This window comes from Ptychodera flava, chromosome 7, assembly GCF_041260155.1.
Source record: "Ptychodera flava strain L36383 chromosome 7, AS_Pfla_20210202, whole genome shotgun sequence".
NCBI classification, from domain to species: Eukaryota; Metazoa; Hemichordata; class Enteropneusta; family Ptychoderidae; genus Ptychodera; species Ptychodera flava.
The window spans coordinates 14,641,210-14,666,951 of record NC_091934.1 but is presented as its reverse complement, the minus strand read 5'-3'; the positions used below and the strand labels follow the sequence as shown (position 1 = coordinate 14,666,951).

Here is a 25,742-nt window from a genome sequence, read left to right as displayed (position 1 = left end):
TTTATCATTAATACCAAAATTGAGGGTTTTTTGCCCCAAATATACGCCCACTTCATCCTTCGAGTAAACAACTGCTACCACAATAAACTTTAGAGTCTCTGCTTTTGAAAATATATAGTATGAGGGGTTTCCTTGTCATCTTTGATGAGAAATATTGCTTTGAAAAAAATTGGGTTGGCAACATGTAGCTCCACCTTAGGCTATGAAAACCATTAAACATTGTTTTATGAAAAAATCTGTCACAACATATCGAACTACGTTGTACGTTAACTTCTGGCATTTACATTTCAGACCTTCAATCTAAAATGTTAATTCACAAAACACAAAGTATGACATTCTAATGTTCAATAATTCAAACGACAATCATATTACATACTAATTGCCATCTGGAAAACAATGTACAACAACGCACTGCCTGATATATTAATTATAATACCTTCTCTGTCTATAATAGACACGAGAAGGTAATAAAGAGAGTGGTGTTTAATACTGTACATACCTTAGATACTGGTACTACTTATCAATATTTTTTGCCCATGGCACAGCTACAGAAAATATCAACTTGTTATGGATACGGTGACAGCTTTTTGTTCTGAAATGTTCAGCAATGCTCAGAGCAGTCAAGTTGCTAAGCTCTACTGCTTTTGATAAGATTGGAGAACTTTCTCATTGCCTTGTGAGTCTTGACAGAACTTTGAAAACTGGCACTGTGCCACAAAACATGGAATACCCGCCTCTCTGACATCTGTTAATTTAAACAATGTAATTGCTGTGCTTGCAAAAAACAACTTTAAAGTATTGTCTTTAACCCTATTTCATGTAGGCAGGTCCATGATCACTATTGATAACAATTGGTGTGGACCAAACCATGTTGGTGAAAGGGTTAATAGGTTGACATGCAGATAAATTACAGGGCAAGGTAGAATTGCAAATTCACCAAGGTGACATGGCAGAGACTATTTATCACCATTCATGCACGCCAATAGATTCTGTCAACAATGAACAAAACAAAAAAGAGTGGGGACCTAATTTGTGTATGTGTCATCCTCCTGCCCAGTAAGATACAAAACTATTCTACACTTCCTTTTCAGTGTTCAAATGGTACACAATCTCTAATCAGAAAAATTCAAACACACTATTTTTATGTTTTAAAAAGCCTAAAGGAAAAAAGGTGGGAGAAATTTGAAGTAGGTCATCGGAAGGTTGAAATGTCAAGAGAGTATAAATTTATGAAGGAGTATAAGCAATAACAAACTTCGGGTATATTACACTGCTTCCAGTAACTACCCAGGAAGTTCAGTAATTTTTTAATGAGAAAATTTGTTAGTCTACTCATGAAACAATAAAGTTGTAAAATGTCTACTAATATTCTCTTACACGAACATTCAAGATTTACACATTAGAATGTTGGACTTCCAAAATGCGTTGCACAGATATTCTCTTACAGGAACATTCAAGATTTACACATTAGAATGTTGGACTTCCAAATTTCATTGCACAGATCTGATATTCTCTTACATGAACATTCAAGATTTACACTGTCACATTAGAATGTTGGACTTCCAAATTTCATTGCACAGATATTCTCTTACAGGAACATTCAAGCTTGAACATTAGAAAGTTGAACTTCCAGTAATTGTGAATACAGCCAGCAACTTGCATGTACCTGTTGGAAAATTGGACTTCTAGTATTGGGACACAGTGAATGGTGATACTTATGGTGTTCCTGCCACTTAATGCTTATGTTGCACTTCCAGTATCACTTGCGGAAGGCACTGCATTGAACGCTACAATGCTGGAAGTCCAGTTACTTTGAAAAAACCGAGATCTTACCTGCAACTAGTTGCTGGAAGTCAAGCATTGCTACAGTGTACACACATTTGTTTGATGGACTTCCATAGTTTTAGATTTAGTGCACTTTAAGACATGTATTTTCATGAATAGTGGATAATAAACAATACCAATGCTCAAAATATATACATTGACTCTTCTGTGTCTTGCTCTGCATCATCCAGCATTCAGTACATTAGAAATACTGTGTATATGGTGTAGACTGGCAGAAATTTGAAACTGCCAATAGGTAAAAGACAGTGTTAATAATAGTTTTGGCTAGGCTACTTAGCATGGAGGTATGAAGACTATAAGTTTTAAAAAGCATTGTTTGCATTATTTTCCTCCTACCTGGAGCAACTTCGGCAATCAGCTAGCTGCCTTAATAAAATCAATGTTTCCTGTTAGTTTTAGTATGGTAAATATGAATACCCAATCAAGCTAGTGGCTCCTGTGTTTTTTTTTGTCCTGAAGGCACTTCATGCTAAATGTTTAGAGAATAGACTTTAATGTATAAAATGAAAAATACACAATATCACTGAGCGTATTGCCATGTTTTTAGTCTTAGAAATAACTTGAAAAAAGATACATTGAAAACTTCCATTCCCCAAAAATGCACCAGAAAACATTACATCAGAAAATATTGCATTACAGAATCGGACAGTATTTTGCAACACTATTTCCACTGTGGATCTGTTGTCAAGGTCCCACTCTAGTGTTTGTCTTCACTGTTTCAAATCAATAAATGTCTCTGAATGTCAAGCACGTGGTGATAAAACTTAAGAAACTGGCAAACTGCCAGATCCCATCCAAAGTATGCTGTAATTACCTTCCAAGTCGACATGTACACAGTATTGGCGGTGAGCTTACAAAAAAAATCAGTGTAAAATATACGAGGTGTTAGTAAAAAGTTTTAACAGGTTGATATACAGATAAAGTACAGTAGGCTATGGTAGAATATGAGGGGTACAAAAATCACCTGGCTCCCTCCTATATTTCAGCTGAAACTATCATGATGCTCAAAAGACAGTGTTGGCACAAACAATAGACAAAAGAAGTGAACAAGAATAGAGGTGACCTAAATCCATGATACAAGTGTATTGTTCTGTGTTCAATGAAATGTGTCCCGTCCATTTGATAAAGTATACTTCAGGAAACAATAGACACAAAAGTGAACAACAGTAAAAGTGAAAAATCCATTTCTTTGACACTATGATACAAAGTGCAAGTAAATCCTCTTTGGCTAATTCAACTTATGAATACACTGTCAGGAAAATTGAAAGTATCTGTCACACATATGAGAATAATAAAAAGTATGGGAAAAAATGGAGTCTCCGTGTTTGATGTTATATAAAGCGATGATTCAAAGTCAACATATTTCATAACAAGTCATTGACAATGACACAGTCCCCACTTGTACTTTAATTACAAGTCCTCTGGAAGGAAAGAGCCCTCTTCATTAATTAGGTCTGTGATTAAAAATACTACGTACAGATGGTGCTTAATGGCCAAACATGAGTTCCATGGTGGTGAAAACATAAAACCAATGTAGGCCGCCATACTAATTACAAAAGGTCATTAAAATGAATCAATTAGTACTTAATCGACAGGATGCTGCCAAACATTTTTGCATCCTATCCTAACACTGACAGATTATCACCGGTACCATATTTCATAAAGTTTGATGCAGTACAATTGACGTGTGATAGGATGCAAAAATGTTTGGCAGCATCCTGTCGATTAAGTACTCACATTCGGTTTGATTGGTCCATTCAAGAAATATTTAAACCAGGAAAAACAAGAATGACAAAAGCAAATAAGGTCTCCAACTTAGGTACTGGAGGTCATCTTTAGGAACATGCATATCAACTTCTGTAGCAATGGGAGAAGCAGATCCTAAATACATAAGCAAATGTCAACAACAAAAAACAGAGAAGGCTTGATAAAAAAAGAAAAGGTGGGAGTGGGCAAAAATGCACAAGGGATCTGGTAAAAAAGTAATGCTGCATCATCGATCTTCTGGACCCCACCCCCTCCTGAATATCAAATGTTCTACCCCTTGGTATTACATAAGACCAAATGACAGGAATTACATTTACAACCTTGGAGATTTTAATAATTAATGCCATGAGTGTTATCATTCTAATGTAAACAGCACTTAAGTTAGTTACAGATAGTGAAATGCCTTCCACTGTGGGCGGTGATTACAACATCTGGAATTATCCTGGATCAAAATTTCTCATCAGTTCTTGTATGTCTTACATAGAAAAGTTGCAAAAATTGGTCCAAAATGAAAAAAATCACCTCAGCTTTGTTTTCTGGATCAAATTTTCTTACAAATTGGTACCAAATATGACAAAATTATGTTCACAGCCTTCAAATTGTCTCACAACATATCCTGGGTTGGTGTAGGTCATTTAAGGTCACAAACTGAGAAAAGTACCTAAAATATACAAATTTTGGGGTTTCCCAACACTTTGAGCAGAAAATTTATCTAATAACATCTTTCGGGACTTTATACCAAATTACAAAGCTATCAAACAAGGGACTTTATACCAAATTACAAAGCTATCAAACAAGTAATTTTGAGATAAAGTTTTCTTGACCAAAAATGACAATATTGTCTTAAAAATACAATTTTTTATATTTCAGGACAATTTCCACATATCTAACTATTGTCATCTCTGTACGTCTTTGTACCAGATATGAAAGCTGTCTGTCCAGTGGTTTTAAAAAGGAAATACTGTCTAAGATTTTTTGACCAAAAATGACAAAATTGCACAAAATAGTAATTTTCCCAATTTTGTCATAATTTCAACAAATTAGAAGAGTAACACCCTTGCAAAGAGACAACCCGAATTTGAGAGCGATTGGGCTGGCGGTTTCAGAGAAGAAGAATTTTTACTGAAAATGAGAAAAATCACAAAAAAATTCAGCAAAAATACAAAATTAAGGATATCTGCACAATATTCATAAAACTGTATAAGGTTCACCTAAGGTACTTGCACACAAATTTTTAAAGCAATCAAAAAAGCGGTTCTTGAGTTATTAATTCTTAACCATTTTCACATTTTGTAAGCTCATTTGCATAATTTTGGCAATGCAGACTTCATTTGAACAAAATCCCATCTATAGCCCAGGATGCATTCACACACCAAATACCAAGCTGAAACGTGCAGCGGTTTGCGTGTTTTTGATGTTGACGGACATACTGTACATACATACATACATACATACATACACACATACATACAGACGCCATCGACTTCAGCCTATACGATAAACTCACATTGGTAAAACCAAATGTGAGCTAATAAAATTGGTTGAGATATGCCTGAGTTATGGCTCTGTACATGAAAAAATCGTAACAAAATGGCCGCACGGCGGCCATATTGGATCGTATCACAAAACAAATTGATGTGCATAGCTATGACATTGGTCAATGTCTTTGTACCAACTTTGAATAAAATCAGTTGAAACATGCCTGAGTAATGGCTCTGTACATGAAAAAATCGTAACAAAATGGCCGCCATGCGGCCATATTGGATCGTCTCAAAAACAAATCAATGTGGATATGCATGACATAGGTCAATGTCCTTGTACCAACTTTGAATAAAATCGGTTGAAACGTGCCTGATTTATGGCTCTGTACATGAAAAAATCGTAACAAAATGGCCGCACAGCCGCCATATTGGATCACATCAAAAACAAATTGACGTGTATATGTATGATGTATGAAGTAATGCTTGTGCCAAGTTTGAATGAAATTGCTCCAGGCATCTCTGAGATATCTGTGTGAACGGACGGATGCACAGACGGACACACGGACATGACACCTATAAGTCCCCCTGGACAGTGTCCGTGGGGACTAAAAATCACTGAAAATTGATATGACTAGCCATTCATTTCAGGTTCAGACAGTGAATGAAATTGTCATTGTACAATAACTCAAATTTAAACTTTGAAATTGCTCCCTAAATTTCAGGGATTTTTTTTTGGATGAAGATCCTCTAGTACTGTCAATTTTGTCCAACTTTATATAAATATTAGTGCATTATATGTTTTTCAAAAACATTTTGGATATGTTACCGTGCTAATTTTTCACGACTTGGCAAGATGTTAGCAGAAATTCACGAATTGCATTACTCTTTCACAATCACTATTTAGGGTGCTCTTCAGCTGATCTCATTGACCCAGCCAGTTTTAGATCAACTCAAATGAATTCTGGCAGACTGACAGGTCCAAGAAGTCCACTAATGCATTTATAAATGGACAAAAGGTGAAAGCTCAACAGAAAACAATGTTGCATCATTTTTAAGACAATGATTGAGGATTTACTGCTCTGCAAACTGCAGACGGCATCTCTATAACCACTAGAGAACGTTATACGCATGTAATAAATTTAACATGATGCATCAAACATCTGAGCACAGAACTGACCAATCCATATTTAACTTATTTACTTAAAATTTTTTTCACATATATCCAAAGTATAGTTTGGTTAGCTATACCAATGGAGAAAGTTGAAATGGATTTTCATGTTACCACTTCAATATATAAACCAGTAGGAATACATATACTAACAAGTCATCATAAATGATCCAGTGCCCTCAAAATTTGCCATTTTTGTTAACATGCATGGAAAGGCTGCAAGAGTTTGGATTGCATATGGCCACACATGTAGCTAAATCAGTTTTCATAGATTGTCTTGGTATGTTCATTTCAGTGTTCAGTTTACAACTGAAAAAAGCCACAAAATATGAAATGTGCATTCCTTAAAAGTTAAAATCATACACTTTCTTCTTTTTCTGATGTCTTACAGATGACCTAGATGTGCTTATCCACAGCTTGCACAAAGTCAATTGGGCATGTCTGTGTGTCACCACCAGCAAAACAAAATTTCAACTAAAATAGCTGCTTCATCTTAAAATTGTATGAGAAGAAAGAAAATTTGCTGCCAAAATGGCCATAAGGCAGCCTTATCTGATTGTATCATAAAGTCAATTTATATGCATATGCATGATATGGCAGAGTATGCTTGTGCAGGCATTAAATCAAATTAAGAAATGGTTGTGTAATATATCATAACATTGGATGATATATGATCACATCCCAAAACACATTGATGTGCATATGCCCTACAGCATGTTATCCAAATATAAAGTTTAAATGAAATCGATTGAGCAATTGTTTACAGTATGTTATAGCTCTGGATATGAACAATTGGAGGTTATGAATGATAATCAAGGGTATTTGCAGTAAGTAGTTCACAGTGACACAGTCCCCACTTGTTAATTGGTAATTTTATTACAGGTCCTCAGAGAGTGAGAATAGAGTCCTGTTCATTACTTGGGTCTGTGATTAAAATAGTGAGGTACAGATGAGGCTTCATGGCCGAGAATGAGCTCCTTAGTGGTGAAAATGTTACACAAATCTGGGTTGCCAGCCTTATTCAAAAATGATTCAAGTATACAATTAATCAACAGAAACCAAAAAAAAAGTCAAAATTTACGAAAATTACCTGTGCAAACGACAACAGGCCCCAGAACCTGTTAGTGAGAAGTGTGCACGCTGCAAAAATTTTGCAAATCTAGATCTTTCTGAAAAAAAGAGTCTAAACTTGGCCCAAAAATGCTCCATTTTATTTTGTGGTTGATTATGATCTTTGTACAAATCACAATTTTTGTTTTAGCCATAAAGTTACTATGTTTAAGATATTATTCATATTCAAACATATTCAAACCATTACTGTGTATTTGTGGGCAGTCGAGTGGTTCAGCTCGACCAATTAAACTGCAATGGTAAGGGCATGGTAATATAATTTTCGTTCTATTATTACACCTATTACTACACCTTATTATTATTATTACACCTGTACCACATTTCATACAATTTGATGCAGTGCTTCTGTTGAGAAAACCTTCAGCTCTTTAACTCTTTGCTGAAATTGTAAAAATACCCCAATTATACGGTGTTGCTCACATTTGATCAGAATAGGTACATACCAGTATGGGTACCAAAGATCAACAATACCGGTAAGTATTGTTTCTATCTGTTCAGTGAAGAAAAATTCTACGTTGATGTATGACAATGATTCTGCAAAGTACAACCAGAAAAACAACAAGAAATATTTAAACCAGAAAAACAAGAATGACAAAAGTAAATAAGGTCTGAAACTTTAGGTACTGGAGGTCAACTTTAGCAACATGCATAGCAGAGAATGTTTCAACACAGCTAGTCCCTCTTAGTTTGAGCAGGTCTGTTAATATGTAACAGTTCATAAACAATGACAAGAAATGACTCAAGGTCAGTGGAGTAGGCCTGTTTCAGTCACTGGCATGCCACCACTCCTGCACATTTGCAGGATTTCCCTTTTTCTTACCTCATTTGCACATTTTTGACACTGACATGTTCATTTGAACAACGTCACATCTCAACCCCTGCATCTACCTGTACACCAAATACTGAGATGGTAGCTTTGGCGGTATGGGAGCCTTTGCGTGTGACGGACATACATCCGCACATACATACATACATACATACATACATACATTTATATACATACCAAATATGAGCTAAAAACAGTTACATTGTAGATCAAGTGTACCTCTCAGTCTAGACAGTTGCTGCCCCATGCTGGTTTACTGTAATTAATCAATGAGTCTGTGACTTTCGAATGTGTTGTGATACCCAAGCTAATCATTTGTGTTGTAGGTGAAATGTGTCCGTCTCATAAGCTGAGTTGCGGTACCTAGGCGAAGCGCACTGTACCGGTATGTACCAACTTTCAATGAAGTAGCTCCCAGCATCGCTGAGAAATTTATGTGAACAGACTCACAGTCGTTAAATACAGAAAACAAAATGACCACCATGCGGCCATTTTGGACCAGATCAAAACAAAAATCACTGTGCATATGTATAATGTGTGGAATATTCTATCACCAAGTTTGAATGGAGTAACTCCAAGCATCGGTAAGAAATTTGTGTGAATGGACCCAGCGACATCAAATACACAAAACAAAATGGCCATCAAGCGCCCATATTGGATTGGATGACACAGGTAGTAATCCTTGTACCAAGTTTGAATGAAATAGCTCCAGGCATCGCTGAGATATCTGTGTGAACAGATGGACAGACACATGCATGGACGCACGCACACACGGACATGACCAAACCTATAAGTCCCCTGGACAGTGTCTGTGGGGACGAAGAAGCATTTCTATGTCAGAATTTTTGTCAGGAGATTGCATTGTTTAAGCTCAATTTTCAAGTAGTATTTGTGATGATGAACAAATCTGGAGCCACCTAATTCAGGAAACACTAGTCAAATGGTGGTGCCCATGTTTATCACAAAAAGAGTTTCTAAACTAGTGCACATAGTAATTGGATTATCTTCAACCACTCTCACTATGGTTTAGTATATCAAATTCCAATTTACATTTATTAGCAATAAAGTACACCAAGCAACAGTATACCACAAGATTTTGACCAGATCACAACATACAAGCAAGAGCGATAACAAGTGCATATATGAAGTTTACTGGTCAAAATCGAGTAGTATACTGTTTCTGGGTGTGATTTATTGCTATTATATCATAACAGTATATTGAAATTCAGGCACGGACAGTCAAAAGAGGATTTTTGTACTTGCCAAGAGCTCGAGTGTGTGTCAGCCATGGTATATAGCGAATATACCATGATGGTTCTTTTCACGTCTTGACCAATCAGATCACTGTATTTGAGCCATCGGTATACTGGTATGATACAATACAGAATATTTCACACAACAATGTAACCAGCCTGGTATTAGTGTAACATAAGTAGTCAAGGTCATATGAAATTTGGTTCAAAGACAATTTTATTTGATTTTGTTGGCAGATGGAGCAGATTTAGGCATACCATTTATTTCCACATGAAATATGCAAGGCAATGACAGCAGAATATTATAGTGTGCCTTGTATACTTACAGGTCCACATCTTTTCTATTTCCTTTTCTATTTGAACAGAATAGTCACCCCAATCAAATTTTACTACGGACAATGGTAGTAATGGTGTATTACAATTATATTCATGCACTAAATACTCGAATACTGGTACCATGGTAAACAGCACTAGTGTAATGAGAGACAAGCACATATAGTGTAGGAGCATAACTTTTAACTCATTGATTTTTTGGAAAAGAATAATGATACCATTCCTTCAACAGAAATCTAGTGAAATAGTACATCACAAGAACTGGATTATATAATGCTTCTTGTCTGTGATAAGTGAATGACAATGTGCAATGGGTTACAACTTGGGATCTAACAGTGATATAAATTGCTCACAGCTCTATGACATAGTGCTTGAAAGCTAAGACCACACATTGTTTGAAACATTGAAAAAAATCACACAATGTTCAAATGCTGATGACTTGGGTTGAAATTTGTAATTAATTAAAGCTGCAAGCAGCGTTGGCGGGGCCAAAGCGATTAACATGGTGTCCATTTCTTGCACTGATAACATTATGTGCAAAATTTTAGCTTGAAAACAGTCAAGTTCTTGTAAAGAAGAATTTTCAACATCATCTCATATTTGTCTGTTTCATGCAAAATACGATATGGGGACAAAACCATGTGACCGATCCAATTGCCTTTCACAAACTTGAAAGAGCTCTCACTAAGAATGACAAAAGTGGAATTTCACTTCCATCAGTGTTTTGGTTCTGGAGAAGAAGATTTTTAGAGATAAATTGCGATTTTCGCGAAATCAAATATGGCGTCTTAAACTGAGCACGGTGACATACCAAAAATTTGTTTCAAAAGTACAAGACATATATGAATTAGATGCTACTCAAAATTGACAATACTGGAAGGTTAAAATCAGGTTAAAATATTCCATCAAATGAATGTATTCATCTCTGAAATTTAGGCAGTAATAATTTCAAATTTGGTTAAAAAATAAATAATTCCATTTAGTCATATATTCTTTCATTTCATCTTTACTGTTCAAAGTTTTACTTTTGTATAATTTTATGACAAGACTATGAAAATTTAGAAAATCAAGCATGGTGACCCCATCTTTTGTCTTTAATATTTGATTATTCTCATATGCCAGAATTCAAACATTTCCATGTGTTCTTCCTTGTGTTGCTCTCTGGCCTGATCTTGTTTAGGTAATGTTTCACTATCATGAGCGTCATTTGACACAAACTCTTCTTCAACTACAATGTATATCAGAGTCACAGCTATCTCTGTCACTGCTCACGTATGCAGTAACAGTGACACTACAGTAGCAGGGCGGTATCTGATAGTGACAGTTGCCAATAGGCAGTAGCTGTATTAACTTTGATAATTTTGACAATATTTTTGTTCAGTTTATTATACAACTGTGTTCTTGTTCTACTCTCAACAGCATGTTGAACTGTCCAGTATTCAGCTTGCTAGCACAGCCTGTGTATGTGTACCATGCATCAGTGCTGACAACTGACTGTCAGTCTGGACTCTAATTAAACTATCACCTAATACATATTTATATAGAGAGGCTTTGTCGACAAACTGAACATTGTGTGTTTGAGCTGCTGGAGGGAGACCGCAAGAAACTGTAGTTGATATATTGGATAGAGATTGCAAAAATCATCAACGGTTGCAGCTTCTGCCCTGTTACTAGGCTCAAGTTTGATTTTTTATGACAATCACACATGTTTAGATTTTTTCGAGATAAAAGTCATGGAATGTGACAAAATGGTTGTAGATTCTGTTAAATTATTACTAACATTACAACATTTGAATGACATAAAGATGGTATTCATTTTTCATTAAATTACCTACAAAAAACTTGGAATCGGAAAATGTAAAACATAAAAGGACCACTAAATTTTCAAGTGCCCCCTACAGGTAAAGCACAATTTTCAAGCTCCATGAATTTAGCAAGCGATGCTCGGACAGCGCACAGCGTATCGATGACACTTGGGTCAGGGGTCATGACCAAAAACGTCAGTACGTATTCACGGCCAGCTTGAATCATGCCACGGATCGCGGAAATCACGGATCATAAATCCAAATGTTCATGTCTATTACGTAAAGAGAACCCTAAAATATAAAACACATAATGTTTTGATATGGAATAACATCTTTTTGTTTCACTAACGATCATGTTAAATGCTCAAATATCGCGACAAGACTTGGGCATTTGCACGACATGAATGTGGAAGTACGTCGACTCGGCAGATGAGCGAGCGCCTTCTCTGAAAACCTGTTTACGATATCACGTCACAGTACACTGAAAATTCTTGCGAATTCATCATTAAGGAAGCCAATTCACACAAGATTCTAACGTCAGTAGGGATATTTGCTTTTTGGCAACAATACACCACCAACATTTCGCCGTTCAGGAGTGCCTTACTCGCTCTACGTTGTTAAAAAAGCCGTATGCTTTTGCCGTGACCTAACTTCCCAAATTCACGGTAGACTTTCCGCAATAGTCGTTGGAGATTTTGTTCAGTATATCATGCATGGTGGAAACCGCAATTATCCATAATCACACAGGCACCTACAGCCAAACGCGGATTTCCAAACTTATCCGTAACTTGAACAGCCTCTTCGAAACAGTTCAGTGCCTCCAACCTGTTTGGTGGGTCAACGATCACATCAGAATGATTGACACACGTTGCACTGATACGTTGTCATCAAGAAGTTTTCTTATGATTTCGTGTTTCCTTGGCTGCCGCCTTTAGTAAAACTTGTCATGTTGTCGACAACTCTGGTGCGTTCTCGCACTGGTCTATCATCGGCTGTCAGGGGGAGGACACAGCGACATTGCACTTTTATATGATATCCGATAGTTACGGCTAATAGACTATACAATATCGAAGTTAGATTGGCTCGGCTAGATCTATTAGGTGGTGAAATCTCCGATATAGGATATTTACCTGCGATTAAACAGAATCTAGTATCGCCTAGTGTCGAAGTCAGAGTCAGTCCTTGGGAGTCGGGTTTGACCAGAACAGTAAGGTGGTGAAATCTTCGATATATATCGGATATTTACCCGCGATTTGACAAAATCTAGTACCGGTATCGTCCAGTATCGAAGTTAGAGTAAGTCCTTGGAAGTCGGGTTTGACCAGAACTGTAAGGTGGTGTAATCTCCGATATATATCGGATATTTACCCACGATTTGACGGAATCTAGTATCGTCTAGTGTCGATATTAGAGTCCCCAAATCACCGATAAATATCTGGTAAATATCGGCGATTTCACAAACCTTGCGTGCCGAGGCACAGGGCAAGTCATTCTAGTGTCGTCTACTATCGATATAGAGTCCCCAAATTGCCTATAAACATGGAGTAAATATCGGCGATTTCACAGATCTGGCGTACCGAAGCACAGGGCAAGTCATTCTACTATCGTCTAGTATCGATATTAGAGTCCCCAAATCGCCGATAAATATCGGGTAAATTTCGGCGATTTCACAGACCGGGCGTGCAATGGCAGAAAGCAATTACAGTGAAATACGATCAAGCTACAGAACTTCATAAAACAAGGTGTTGTTTTAATCGATGTGTATCAGCGATTTTTACGACATAAACAGCTGGGCTTGATGTGGTCTTGTTTACATCTTTAATCAGCTACATGCTCTCAGTTACATAACGCACAAGGGCCACTCCATGCATGTCTGATAGATAATCATAAACAAATCACCACACCTTGCAATGTCATGTATCTTTCTTTTTCATTCGTGATGAACAAGTGAGCGTGCATTGAGACACCTACATATAAAATTACCCGAATAGCTTCATTTATGATCCTTGACACTCACATATCAGCTGTGCGTAGACCCCAGTAATTGTGCCCTGGCAGGACCTTGTCCCGCTCTTATTCAGTTAATCACAGCAGTCGGCCACCCCTTAAAGCTAGTGGCACACTCCTCTAAGTACTTCCGTGGCGGTATACTTGACAACGACACCTGGCGTACAAAAGCTTGTCGCCAAAGTTGCCTTACACAAGGGGCCGAGATTAGGGTTCTTGTGACTGCTAGCTGAATTTGACAGCGGGCATTGCAGTCTGTTGTGCCGTCTTTGACTTTCAAGTGTACAATATAACATACATCACTGATCGATCTTCTGACTTGACCAGGTTTTAAACTGCAGCCTTATGAACATTGAGGCGACTTAACCGATCCGAATACCTTTCGCAAACTTGAAAGTGCTCGTACTAAGAAAGATATGAGTAAAATGTCAGTTGAATCTGTGTTGGTTTTTGAGAAGAGATTTTTAATGATTAAATTGCGATTTTCGCTATATCTAATATGGCGAACAAACCTTCTGACTGACCCAAACGCCCTTCGGAAATTAAAAAGAACTACCACTAGGGATTATGAGTGTAAAATTTTAGTTCAATCTGTGTATTGGTTCTGGAGGAGAATGTTTTTAAAGATTAAATTACGAGTGGGGTTTTGCAAAATCAAATACGGCAGCCAAACCATGTGACCGATCCAAACGCCTTTCGCAAACTTGAAAGAGATCACACTTTAGATGATATACATAAAATTTCAATTGAATCTGTGTGTTTGTTCTGGAGTAGACAATTTTTAAGAGTAAATTACGCTTTTTGCAAAATTCAATATGGCGGCTAAACCAGGTGACCTATCCAAATGCCTTTCACAAACTTGAAAGAGATAACACTATAGATGATGCATGTACAATTTCTGTCGATTCGGTATGCTTGTTCTACAGAAGAAGATTTTTAAAGATGAAATTACGATTTTCGCAAAATCCAATATGGCGGCCAAACCGAGTGACCGATCAAAACGCCTTTCGCAAACTTGAAAGAGATCACACTTTAGATGATATATGTAAAATTTTAGTTCAATCGGTGAACCGGTTCTGGAGTAGAAGATTTTTAAAGATTAAATTGTGATTTCACAAAATCCAAAATGGCGGCCAAACCACGTGACCGATCGAAATGTTTTTTTGCAAACTTGAAAGAGATCACTGTAAGGATGACATGAGTAAAATTTGAGCTTAATCGGTGTTGTGGTTCTGGAGAAGAATATTTTTAAAGATTAAATAACGATTTTTTGCAAAATCCAATATGGTTGCCAAACCACGTGACCGATCCAAACGCCTTTTGCAAACTTGAAAGAGATCACACTTCAGATGATATATGTAAAATTTTAGTTCAATCGGTGAATCGGTTCTTGAGAAGAAGATTTTTAAAGATTAAATTGTGATTTCACAAAATCCAATATGGCGGCCAAACCACGTGACCGATCAAAATGATTTTTGCAAACTTGAAAGAGATCACTGTAAGGATGACATGAGTAAAATTTGAGCTCAATCGGTGTGTTGGTTCTGGAGAAGAAGATTTTTGAAGATTAAATGAGTATTTTAGAATATCCAATATGGCGGCCAAGGTCACGTGACCGCATGCGATTTTATTTGCAAATTCTAAAGACCTTAGGTCATGCTTGCTATACAAAAAAATTCAAATCGACTAGACCCCTACGTCTTCTGGAGAAGCCATCTTTAGAATTTTGGAAATCCAATATGGCCACCAGGTCACATGACCAATCGAAATTTCAAGGGTCAGGTGCACGAGTACTAATTGGCTCCTATTAGCCCTGCAAGTTTGAGAAGTTTTCGTTCAGCCGTTCGAGAGATATAGGTGAGCAAAGAAACGGCAGAAGAAGAAGAAGAGGAAGTCAGTAGAACTTGAGCAATAACAATAGGGTCCCAGCCGGTCGGCTTGGGCCCCTAATAAGGAGGCACTTGAAAAATACACAGCAGAGTCTGGACGGATGGAAAAATGGTCTATGTCTGCAGAGATTAAAAGGGAGCAAATTTACAAGAATTGTATTCTGGAGAGAAATTACAACAACTTCAGTTCATCAGGTAATGGTAGTGCTCAATATCTTTTCTGTTGCTAGTGATTCAAATATTACAAAACATATACGGTACACTGAAAATCTTTTGTAACTCTGCATACTGTGGGATATTAGAGATTACTTTCATTGGCTAGATTTATAGCAAAATCATGGTCAGAAAGTCAATATCACACAAAAATATATAGAGTATTGGTTGTGAAGGAGCATATAAAATATGATACATTACACCAAAAGTTAAGCAATAGCATATCAATCACTCTGATATACATAGTTAAAAATCTGACTTATGACTCTTTATGCAGTGGTTTGTACTCACAAAAAATCAGTATCAACCATTCAGCTTTTCATTACATGCTGAAATCTCAAAAAACTGTTGCTCTGACCAGAGTTGGCACCTACTGTTTTAAGGTAGAACGCACCTCGGGGACAGACATTCGGACTCTCAAACTTTTACAATTCTCTTCTGATATACCACATGTGGGGGTTCATTTTAAAGCTCTTGGTGAAAGAAAACTTTACCGGCTTAGTTTTTCGAAAATCGAAAATTTTTATTTTTCTCCATAGAGTTAACACAGGGATGGCGGCCATTTTGAATTTCTAATATCGGTAAATCTTGGTTAATTTGTTTCTCTAGTACCAAAATTTGCACGGTGACCCCCTATTTTTTTTCTTGATTTTAAAAGAGAATGATTGAAAGATTCCTTGAGGAAAGTTAGAGCAAAAGTTTAAGTCTTTCACTTTCGAGGTGCATACTACCTTAAGAACAGCTAAACAGTCATTTATGACTGGAAATTTGCTAAACAGGTGGGAAAAACTTTTACAATTTCAGTGTACATACAATGTTTACTTTTCATGGCCAACATATAAACAAAGGAAATGATGTGTTGACGGATATTATCATGCTCTCCTTCTATGATGCATTCTCAAACATAGACACAACAAATAAACAATGTAGGTGACCTTAACCTATGGCTATGTTACATCCATGGAGAGATATCACAACCTATCGGTAAGATTCTCTCATAGAAACAACGGCAAATAGCAGAACAACAAACCGACCTAACAACTTACAGTCCTCTTAGGCAGCCAAACTTGATCTCACTTGCTGAGAATGAGGACAAATATTTTCTTATTGGTGCAAGTATGGTGCAGTCAGATTGATGACAGTAAAGGTTGACACAAACTATGATATAATATTCACTTCAGTAATAACCAGTAGGAATATATAATAGCAAAAACTCTGATATAATTTTTCAAATATAAAACATTTTATGATGATTTGTAATCAAGAAAACACTATATATCTACTACATTTTTAAAAATTCAGTATTTTGTTGCAACCCAAATCTGAATAAATTGCTGTTTTCACATATTTAATACCAAACTCTGTAACAGAATCACTTGTGCATAATTTTCTGAGTAATGTTAAAGTGTACTGGCTTCCTATTTTTTTGTTACTGTCTTAGTTTTGGGTTCCTCAGAGCCAATTGATGAACCAGTGGAAGTATAGTAGCCAATATCACTTTCAGTGCTCTGTACTGTTGTTTTGAGGTGTTTAGATGGTGCCTGGGAGGGAGCACTTTTGACACTGATATTTTGCTCATCGTCTCCTTCAGAAGGCCTGTCACCATCATCAATTTCAATACAAGTTTCTATTGTTTCAAACTGACTCTCATCAAATAAACTGGATGATGCATAAAAACGCCCAGAGCTTGCCTTCTTAAAATCGTTTTCAGCACTGAACAAATCAGCCAGGACAACAGATGCTGGGGGTCTGTCACTGGCTTGAAAGCTAACATTTCCATCATGAGGTTTTTGAGACTTGAAAACTTGCCAAGTGAGTCTGTAACAGATTTTGGTACTTTTGTGTTCAGCTGAACACAATGGCCAATGGCTAATCCATTTAAAAGGTACCCTAATGTAGATGTAGCTCTGTTCTTTGCTTTGATCACATGGTTCTTGATTAAACAAAGCAAAATAATAGCAAATGCAAAGATATCACACTTTTCGTTATACTCAGCGGTGCCTTGTGCTAATTGTTCAGGTGCAGCAAATGCCTCAGTACCAATACCTGTTGTCATCTTTCTGAAGACTGGATCAAACATCCTGGCCACACCAAAGTCACACACTTTGGCAATAACACCAGTCGGAAGCTCTTCAATCAGGATATTGGAAGGCTTCAGGTCTCTGTGAGCTATGTGTATCTCATCACTGTGAAGATAGTCAAGGGCAGTTGCCACATCCATTGCGACAGTGAACTTCAACTCGTCATCTGGCATTCTATTAGGGCCTTTCTTGAGCATGTAGTCATTCAATGAGCCGTCTTTGTAATACTTCATGAATAGATATACTTTCAGTGTATTATTTTCCTTTGCTGTGCAATGATTCTCCAGCTTGATAATGTTGTTGTGGTTAACTTTTTTCATTAACTCTATCTCTTTCAAGGCCATTTCATGTTCTCTTGGATCTTTACTGGTGATTTCCTTGCACGCATACCGCTATTTTGTATCTCTATGTTCTACAAGACTGACAGAGGCAAAGGCCCCTCCTCCAATCACATTCAGAGTAATGTACTTCTCCATGTAATCTCTTATCATGTAATTTAGGTTTTCTATTGGATTTTCTGTTTCCTTGCTGTTACTGAAATTAAAGGACGAACACCATTTGAATTGGGTGATTAATTTCAAACATATCGGTATCACTGCCTTTTGTCTTATATTTTGGTAGATTATTATTACTATTACTCTAATTCCATTTTCATGCAAGTCCATACTGTCAAAGAAGCTATCCTGGTCCGTTTGAATGCTTTTGAAAGGTATTCACTGGCTTCAATATAATCATGACTACATGGCACACCTGATGAAACATTCACATGCATGTTACACTCAACTGATGGAACCCTGATTAATAAGACTTCCACTTTGCTGTTAGAACAAACTGTACTACAGGTCTGCAAATGTGAATTGATGGACCAGAAGACAGGCCAAACTTTACTACCGTTACATGTCAGCAACTCTTTTATGCTACCTATCATATACTTAAACTACAAGTACCAGTAAAATTGTAAATCGGTGAATGATATACTTTATATATCCAATCAGGAATAACCCACCATACATGATCATCAAGTCTTGGTAAATGACAGATTCCGCTTGGTTGATAACCTTGGAAAGCATTGGCAGAAATCATTGTGAAGGGAAATTGGTCAAGGCATACCCAGAAAATGGCTGACAAAGTATTGACCTTGTAAAAACAAATCAATGTTTAAATGTATGCCACACCGTTTTACCCTTGTGCCAAGTTTGAAAGAATTGGCCCAGGCATGTATGAAATATCTGCTTGGATAGATGGATGCACACACATATGCATGCACAAAGCCTAATCTATAAGTGGAATAAATAAAGTACAGACTGCAAGAAAACTTTGATCACAGGAAACCTACGAAGATATGCCGTACTGTAGCTCTGCAGCAAGGAAGACCATTAATCATTCTTTTATGAAAAAGGTTTGTCATGACGTATCACAATACATTTTGGTTTTTAACTTCTTGTCTATTTTGATGTTTTGGACCCTCAAACTGAACTTAATCATTCATAGAAACACAAATTATGATACTCTGATATTTGATAATTCAAACTGCAATTATATTAAGTGCAGTCAGGAAAACAATCTAATACAAAGCAGTCTGAGTATATGTTCATTATAAAGAGAGAAGTTTTACATACCTTGGACACTACTTATCGAAAGGTTTGCCCATGAAACAGCTAAAGAAATGATCAAGGTAACAGACACAGCTTTTTTCTGAAATGTGAGCAGTGCTTGGAGCAGTCAAATTGCTAAGCTGTACTGCTTTTGATAAGATTGAAGAACTTTCTCATTGTCCTGTGAGTCTTGATGAAACTTTGAAAACTGGCACTGTGCCACACAACATGGAAATACCTGCCTCTCTTCCACCTGTCAACTTAAACAATGTAAATGCTGTGCTTGCAGAAAACAACCATACAATTATTGTGTATACATAGAAAACAGCTGATGACAAGTCTTACCCTACTCACCTCATCTAGACAGGTCCTTAAGCATTATTGATTATTGATAACAATTCAATGGACCAGTGTTAAAGCATAGGAGATACGCCCCTCTTGCACTGGGCAATCGAATTGGTGTGGGCCAAACCATGTTGGTGAAAGGATTAATAGGCTGACATGCAGGGTACGGAAGAATTGGAAAATCACCAAGGTGCCATGGCAGAGACTACCGGTATTTGTCACCATTCATGTCTGCCAATAGATTCTGTCAACAATGGACAAAAGAAATAAAGACTTGGGACCAAATTTTGTGAATGTAACATTCTCCTGCCCAGTAAGATGCAAAACTACTCTTCACTTCCTCTTTCAGTGTTAAAACAGTACGCATCTCTGATCAGGAAAATTCAAACACTGTATTTTCATGTCTTGAAAAGCCTGAAGGAGGAAAATAGTGGGAGAAATCTGAAGTAGGTCATCCAAAGGTCGAAATTTCAAGAGAGAATAAATCAATGAAGGAGTTTAACAAGCAATAACAAATTTCTAGTATATTACGCTGCTTCCAGTAAGGCCAAGAAAAATAAAAAAGATTGTTTCTCATCCTAGACATATTGCAAAAATGATGTGGTGACATACCGGTAGGTTTTTATTCTTCTCAATTTTTTTTTATTCTTCAACCAACAAGAATGTGCAAAAATAATGAAAACAACATAGGAATGCACGTACAGAAATATGCACAGCAGTGTTACTTTAGTATTTTTGTATAGCAACATTTCTGTGGTTTGACTTTTAGTGCAGCAATGCACAGTTTTGACAGCTTAATATAACAGTGACATATGTGTACAATTCTGAATGGAATGTTAGTGTTAGTTATTTTGTATGCATATCTTTTATATACAGCACTGTACTATACACTATTGTCGTGTATTTTTGTGGGTCTTTTTTCATTTTATTTCCTTATGAGCAGAAAAAAAATGGTTGACGTGGCGGGTCTTAATTTATGTGTGTGAGGATGTGAAACAAACTTTCTATTTTCCCTGGCCTAACTACCCAGGAGGTTCAGTGATTTTCAATCAGAAAATTTGTTAGTCTATTCCTAAAACAAGAAAGATGCAAAAAGTCTACTAAAATTACTCATGGAAACTTGGAAATACTTTCTCCCAAAAGGCTGTGAATTTTAGAAATTACCAGTACAATTTTTGTATACATTGATGGTGAATGGCCTATGAAAACTTAATGCTGAGCACAGAGAAGGTCAAGACCAATAAAACTTTTTTTAAAATCAAGGTTCCATCCTAGGTTCTCGTACAAATGTGTGAGCTGTTGTATTGCTAATAAAATGAGCATGTCTACGAAAAGCATTTGCCACTTATTATCATGCATACAGATTAACAACGATTCCAGCTGTTGGAGATAACTGGCAGTGAACCAGTACCTTCATACATTGTAGTAGGGAGTAGGCAGTGGCTGAACCAATGTCTGAATTGAGTTTGTGTTGAAGGATTTGTTCTGAGGGTAAGTAACAGAAATCATGATACTAGATGCTTCCAAAAATGTATGCATCTAAATCAATTATTCAGGCAGATGGCAATCAGAAGTGATTGTATGCTCAGACACTAAGACATAAGTTAGAAAGAAAAATCACAATAACAGTTTGGCTTGGCTACTGGACACAGAGATGAATAATAGCAGTTATGAAGACTACAAGTTAAGCATTGTTTGATGTGTTATTTTCCTCCTACCAGAAGTGACTTCAGCAACCAGCTAGCTGCCTTGATACAATCAATTTTCTCCTGTTAGGTTTAGTATGGTAAATAATAAAGACTCAATTAAGCCAGTTGTACAAAATGAAAAAACACACTATGTCACTAAGCTCATAGCCATGTTTTTGGTCTTAGTGCACACTTGAACAAAGATGCACTGAAAACTTCCACTCCCCCAAAACACTGCATCAGAAATCATTGCATTAGAAATCATTGCATTACAGAATCGGACAGTATTTTGCGACAATGTTTCCATTGTGAATCTGTTGTCAAGGTCTCACTCTAGTGTTTGCCTCCACTGTTTCAATCAATAAATGTCTCTGAATGTCAAGCACAGGGTGATAAAACTTTGGAAACTGGCAAACTGCCAGACAGATGGGAAATCCCCGTCCAAAGTATAGTGTTTACTTTTAACTGTTAAACATACATAATACGGATGTTGCATATGTAGACAATGTCAGTTAAAAGTATGCTGGGTATACGGTGTCAGTGATAAATTTTTATAGGCCCATACACAGATGAACTAAGGTATGCTAGACCTTCCTCCTAGTTGCAGTTGACAAAGAAGTGAACATGAACAAAGGTGACCTAAATCCATGAATAAATTGTATTATGTTGAACAGGATCCACTCCATTTGGCAAGGATCTCCTACAGTAACCATGGCTACAAGAAATGAACAACAAAATGTGACCATGATCTAGTATACCGGTATGACACTCCTCTGCCAAGTAAGATACAAAAATGCAAGCTAATTCCTCTCTGATCAGTTCAATTCAAAGTGACTCACGTCCTAAAATATGTTCATCATATTTCAGCCAAATGTAGTGACTACATATACATGTACCGGTATATGGGTACATGTATATGGTATACAGCGGTGAGAAAAAAGAGACATATCTGTCATTTTGATAAGTTCCGTTATTAATTAAGGTATCAGTGTACAGTCAGTGCAAGTCCTCTGTTAACATGTTATCTGCATAACTGTATACAGGTCTACATGTACATGTATATAGTTGATGGGCAGGTATTTAAATTAACTGTATATTCACATGCAAATCCGGCAATTTAATCAATATACAAATGTACCTACTACCAGTCACTTGCTGATGGTATTTTGATAGAGCAAGACCAACTTTCTAGCTCTCTTTCTAGTTTACTTTGCATTTGCTGCCCCAGAACAAGTCATCATTAGAGACAGCGCCTGTATTTGACATCTTACTTATCAGTGGACAATTTCTTCAAGTATGTTGCGATTTATCAGTGTCCGGTTGAAAACAGAATAAAATTGACTATGTGGCAGTGGAACCTGTCTCAGTAATTTAAAAGTTGACAGGTTTACTGTATCTGTGAAAGTGTTGACTCAAGCACATTAATGCTTTTTGACTTCACTTTATTATATAACAGAATATTTTTCATTTCATTCACTGAATTTTACTTGTAACTTCTGTATGTTTTTTCAGAACCCTGCACCATGTTTGTTCAATGTCTACTGTGTTTACCATGTACATAGCATGTGTAATAACTATGCTGCATGTATTATATGATTATATGATGATGATTATATGATATGATATCATATGGTTTAGAGTTTTAAAACAACAACTTGAACTACACATAATATCCAGAGTGTCACTAGGGGCACATGCCAGTTTAAATAAAAAAAATAAATAAGTGTAAACAGAACCAACAGTGAGGAAGTTAACATACCATTACAAACCAACTTACATGAAGGACATAGAAAAAAAGAGCAATTAACGTGATGATTACAGGGCCAGAGTAAAGAAAAGACAAACAAGGAAATTAGTACAAATATCTTGATGCATCGATTGATCTTTTCTTGGTAATGTAATGAGGCTATATGGTATCACGCACAATTTTACCTTGAAATAGTGAACTTATTGACCTGGTAAGGATTTTACCAAGACTGATTTTCAGAGCTTCAGTCAATTACAAATGGGCAAGCTGAATCAAACTGAATGAGACATCTCACACATATCTGTGGCAGAATTTTTTACTGCGAAGGCACAGTAGCTATTTTAATAATAAAACTTGTAATTCCTGCTATAGAGGGCCTTAACGACAAAGTGGTCCTCTCTATGGATGACAGAAATGACTTTCAGCCTCAGATACATGAGTATGTTTCGATACAGTCAGTGTAGTTTATGAGGAGGCAGAGGCATTGTAAGCATCAACTAACTAATGACTAGCAACCTCAGATGCAGTACAATGCTGAGTAGGCTCCACTATGATTTTATACTTCTATAGATGTCATCATGCCTTTCTAATAATAATAATGAATACTTTATTGATCTCTGTGCAGAAAATAAAATATCTGCTTCAAAGCAATCAGGCAACAAACAATAAAAGTCAAGCACGTTCACACACAAACATAAAAACGTGACGAAAACAAACTTGCTTAAAAATCTGCTCTGCTTGATTTGAAATTGTAGTTTAAGTTCTAGCTCAAGTCAACCAGCTCTGGCTGATTTTTAAAAGCCATGACTCATTGGCAAAGAATTTATCTCAAAAAAGATAGTGCAGAACCTATTGATTATCTACTTCAGTCAGAACTTTGAACACAGACACCTTCATCTTGTGATAAGATAGTCAAGGACCAATTGATTATCTACGTCACTCAGTACTTTGAACACAGACATGTTCATCTTGTGGTAAGGTAGTCCAGGACCTATTGATTATCTACTTCAGTCAGAACTTTGAACACCGAAATGTTCATCTTGTGGTAAGATGGTCCAGGACCTAATATCTACTTCAGTCAGAATTTGCACAGAGTTACATTTCTCTTGTGCTAATAGTTTGATACAAATATCAATACCGTTTTCTTATTTACAGTGTCGCTATGTGTAAAAATGTGTAAAGGCACATGATTTACATTGTGCATTCTGTCATTTAAGGCAGGCAAACATTATTTTACATACAAACCTACTGCATCTTAGTATTAGGAAGCCTGTTTTACATACAGTGAACTTATTGATTGGGAGTATCGCTAACAATCCAATAGCAGACCAGGACATGGAAGTCATAATTTGTGTTGTGGTTTTACGGGCAGAATAACAGGTTGGGAATATACTGGCAGCTGATCTTGAAACTCTGTTTAAGCTCACAGCAAGTATTATCCCATGACAATATATGTGAGCATGTGAGCTTGAGAAGTCAAATGTCCACGATTAATTCCAGCAAAACTGCAGTTGCCTCTGATATGGCTGTTTGAAAAGACGGTAAGACAGGTGTCTGAAGCTTTGCTATTCTGATAACAAAACATATTATTCTAAAATAACATGTTATCCAAAATTTACTTTTCTACCCTATGCTAATGCTATGCAAACCTGATATCAGGTGACATCCTCAGCAATGATTCTCTTACCTGGTATCTTCAGCTGTCAACATATCCTTCACCATTTTCCATTCCTGATTGTCTTGCATCTCAAAACCTGAGTATGCACTTACCGCAAGTATTTCTCTTTTTCTACGTGTAACTTGTCCTTATTCAGCTTTGGTGTCCAGGAGTTGTTTTCAAAGGAATTCCATCATCCTGTCAATCATCCATCCATTACAAACACACATCTTGGCATTTCTTACACATACTAGTGCACAACCAGCAGCATACAACACTCCAGAATTATAAAGTAAATTTACGCAAGCACAATGATACTCTTATTTTTAGTATGGCTGTTTGACTATGATTCTATCAAACATTCTTTAACAGCAATGAATATCAGAAATACAGTATACAAACAACAAGTCAATACCACAGGGCCTGAAAAAAACGCTGGTCCGAGGTCCCGGACCAGTGATTTTTTATCCAGGACCAGTATAAAATTACCCCTAAAAAGTCCGCGGACCAGTACAAACGGGAGCCAATTTATTTGGCAAGGGAATTTCCGGTGTTTTCCCAGATAGTGTTCTAGTGTCTTTTGACACAAAATTAGAAACTACGTCCCCCAAAATACGAAGGACACATTAATTATCAGGCCGAGAATTTCACTGAAGAGTTCGTTGTGAGACTACGTCTTCTAGTAGCTACAAAATTGCACTCAATCGGGTAGCTCTTACAGATTATTGCTTCTTTTAAGTCAATCAAACATTTAAAATTTAGTCTATTTCTTTTATCACAACGTAAACTCTAAAGGAAAATCAGTTACTCTGTTACAGTCTGTGATTCATGATATGAGCAAGGCGATGTGCGTCCACTAGCCACTGCACTGGGCCCTGGGACAAAAATCAAATGCCGGGCCATGTACTCAT

General features: G+C 36.7%; 1 protein-coding gene across 1 annotated transcript in view; it reads right to left on the bottom strand.

Moving 5' to 3' along the window:
* Positions 1–25,742, bottom strand: part of LOC139136838 (serine/threonine-protein kinase mTOR-like) — a 148,656-nt gene that overhangs the window by 87,319 nt on the left and 35,595 nt on the right. The window lies entirely within an intron of this gene.